The sequence below is a fragment of the Pteropus vampyrus genome, unplaced genomic scaffold (assembly GCF_000151845.1).
Source record: "Pteropus vampyrus isolate Shadow unplaced genomic scaffold, Pvam_2.0 Scaffold261, whole genome shotgun sequence".
Lineage (NCBI taxonomy): Eukaryota > Metazoa > Chordata > Mammalia > Chiroptera > Pteropodidae > Pteropus > Pteropus vampyrus.
The window spans coordinates 2,028,944-2,032,748 of record NW_011889042.1 but is presented as its reverse complement, the minus strand read 5'-3'; the positions used below and the strand labels follow the sequence as shown (position 1 = coordinate 2,032,748).

General features: G+C 38.5%; 1 pseudogene; it reads left to right on the top strand.

The window, feature by feature from the left end:
• Positions 1–1,959: 1,959 nt before the first annotated feature.
• LOC111729448 lies at positions 1,960–2,078 on the top strand (annotated as a pseudogene).
• The last annotated feature ends 1,727 nt before the right edge of the window (positions 2,079–3,805 follow it).

The window sequence follows — 3,805 nt, the reverse complement described above, 5'->3', positions numbered from 1 at the left end:
GTCAGGTCTACCTTCAAAACATCCAGAATGAGATCCCTTCTTACTTCTTCCTACCACGCGTCATTCCTGACCCAAGCACAAACCATCTGCAAAAGCTCTCCCTACTTCTTTCCTTGCTCTTCAGTCTTTTCTCAACAAATTAGCCGAAGGGGTCCAGTTAAAAACTTAAGTCAGATTATGTCTGTCCTCTGTTTAAAACCTTCCAACGATTATTTCTCTATGTCAGCATAAAATCCAAAGGCTTTACGATGGCTTACTTTATTCTTTGCTCCAGCCTCCACTTCTCTTATCTCAAATCCCATTGCTTACACAGTTCCAGCTACACTCACCTCTTTGCTTTTCAAACAACATACTTTTAAAGAAAAAAAGAAAGAAAAAAAGCATACTTTTGCCTTCAGGTCTTCGTACTTCTCTTACAGAGGCAAAGTGTTCCAAGCAGAGCATACTTCCTTCAGGTCTCTGCTTAAAAGTCACTTTACAAACGCACAGAATGGCTAAAATAAAAAAGATGGACACAATCAAGCGTTAGCAGGGATGTGGAGGAACTTTGATGGCAGGAATGTAAATTGGTTCAATTGCTAAAACTATGCGTATACCTATTCCATGACCCAGTAATTCTAGTCCTGGACATATACAAGAACATAGCAGCTTTATTCATAATAGCCCCAAACTGGAAATGACCCAAATGCATCAGCAGGAAAATGGGTAAATTGTGCTATAATCATGAAGTGGAACACTGCACAGCAAGGGGACTGCTACCTTTCCGTGCAGCAGCATGGGTTAATCTCACAGTCATTCTGTCGAGTGGAAGAAGCCAGACACAAACGGATACGTGCTTTGGGATTTCATTTATTCGAAGTTCAAAAACAGGTAAAACTCATCGACAGTGATAGGAGTCAGAATACGTAGCAGTTTGCCCTTGGAGGGCACTGACGGGGGAGGGACACTAGGGAACCCTCTGGGACACTGTAAATGTTCTATTTCTCAACCTAGGCAGTGGTTACATGAGTGTATGTAAAACTTCAAGTTGTATAGAGCTGTACATTTTACATACTTTAGAGTATGTATGTTATAGTGTGATAATTAAGAAAAGAAAAATGAAAGGAAACAAATTCACTTATCTAAAATAGTCCTTTCTACCTTCTCATCACTTCTCCTGATTCTGTTTTATTTTTATCCATAGCTCATATCACCGGCTGACATATTTTATATATGTTAATGTATTTGCTTATTTATTATCTGTCTCTCCCACTAGGATGTCAGCTCCATGAGAGCAAGGACTGCGTTTTGTTTATCGCTGTGTATTTCAGACCTTAGAATAATGCTTGGCACGTAGATCTCAATAAAGATTTGTTGCATAAACAAATTACTGTATTGTGACTTCAGCTCTGGATATACTTACAAATCAATTTTTATCCGGAACATGAGATACTCCTCTTTCCTGATAATCAGCACTAAGGCAAAAGTACACAGTGCAGTTTTTTTATTACAGATTGCAGAATGTGTTTGGGGACAACAATGTCACTCTTTGGGTTGAGTTGCAGGCACTGAGATTTTATTGATAAAGGCATTATTTGGTTGACTTCTGGGCCCAAAGCAAAGAAGGCAGAAGAGTAGTGGATATCTTACTTTCCCAAGATTTTTGAGTTGTTCAGTATTCTTTTCTCAGAAGCGAGACGAGGAAAATAAATAAGCCATTGTCTCCCCAAGCTAAATGCTTGTGTTATCAGTCAAGATCCTTGACCCTGGAGTCAGATAGAAAGAATTAGCAAAGCAAGTCTTAAGAAATGGGACATAATGAAATGAACAGAGTGGAGGAACTGGTCCTCTCAGATCTAGAATGTTCTTCTTGATTTGAAAGATAAAACACAGGGAGAGGTTAAGGAATATACAACAAAAAGAAATTTCTCTTAGGATAGAATTTAAGTGCAAGAATATAGACATTGAAAAAGGAAATAGGTCTATAGCCATGCCACCCTGAACAAACCCAATCCTGTCTAATTTTGGAAGCTAAGCAGGATCTGGCCTGGTTAGTATTTGGATGGGAGACCACCTAGGAAGACCAGGTGCTGTAGGTGTAAAAAATAAAAATAAAAAAATAAGGGATTGAAAACTAACGAGGTCCTTGCAATCTATGAGGTCAACCAAGGGTTGCCTTACCTAAAAAAATAAAATATATATGTAAAAAAAAAGGAAGTGGGCAGAGGATTTTGAGAAGTGCAGGAGCATGAAAACAGGGATAAGTAAAAATGCAAATTTCTCAACTATAAACTCAATCAAGGTAGGAGCTGACATGGTTGGAAATAAGTTTATTGAGTACCGCTATCTATTTGGCGTTTAATAGTTTTTCTCATTTAGTCCTCGCAACAGGCATTTAGGTAGGTGCCGCGGTCCAGCCACGACAGGATCCAGGGGGCCCCGAAGGTGGGCAAGGCGTCGGCCTGGGAGACAGTCGACTACACAGCTCAGAGGCGGTGTGACACTGTTCCGTTTTATTGTGATTTGAGTACAACTTTTATACTTTTTATTTTGGCATTTGATTATACTTTGTTGTTAAGGTAGCAGGGAGTTAAATTTCTGTGGTTAGGCGAAGCAGAACATCTTATAGAGTATATTATTATTAATGTTCATGATTAACTAGTACATTTTTTTTCTCAATCATTAGAACAGAACTACCTGATGGAACAATCTAAACTTTTAATTCTTATATATATTACGTAAGATACAGTTTGATTTAAGTAAAGGTGATAGATAGATGTATTCATAACAGCAAGCATTGGCTTGTGGGCAGACATTGTTCTTCTTTCTGCCTGAAGAAATCTTTTAAATGCTATTTGATTTATGCTATATCTAAAGTTCAAGCTGAACCTTTCTCGTAGCTGTTCAAAAGTTTCCTTGGTGCAGTAATGAGGAAAATATTTATAAAAATCAGTTTTACAAAGCTGCTTTCATAAGCTAAGTTTCTGTTCCTTTGTTTTTTAAGCACCAAGGAGATCCTGACCTAGCCAGCCTTTCTATGAAACTTAAACTACTATAAGGCACATGAATTCTATCTTTATTCACTATATGTATACTATCTTTATTATAAGCTTCTGTATAAGGCAAAGGAAGATCAGGTAATCTTTTCATACTATTAGCCCCCCTAGGTGGATACCAGAGTTTTCTATTTATCCACTAGGCCACAAAAGGAGGCCCTTCCATAGTAGGCACAGGCTTATGAGTAAATTTCTTATCCTTTACTAATTTTTCTACTAACTGCATGGGAACAGGAGTATAAACTGGTTCTAGTAATTCAGCTTGTTATAATTTATTCATAATATCTTTAAGAGGCACGTCAAAAGGAATTTCCCTTAATAATTGTTCAAATAAGGAGTTTACGCATTCTGGACACGTCAGGGTGACTAGAGCTGATTCCATACGCGGGGAATTTACTATGTTTTCCTCAGAGCCAATTTTAAGGAAATCCATTTGTATAGCGTTTACACTTACTAGAATTTGTGCTACCCAAATTCCCCCTATTAATAGGATCGTTTCTAAGAAACCAATTATCCCTAAACACATGCCACGTCCTCGTTCTTGACGATGCATTCCTTGAAGCCTCTGTCCCCATCTCCGGACCTTGTCATGCAGTAGGGTAGAAAGAGGACGCGGCAGGTAGGTGTTCGCCTCAGAATTTTATTAGAGGTCAGGGAACTGAGGCTCAAAGGGCTACAGACTTTGTTCACAGATGATGAGAGAAAGAGCTGGGATTCTTGCCTATGTCTGACATTAAGGACAAGATTATCTCCCTATGTGGTGATAACTC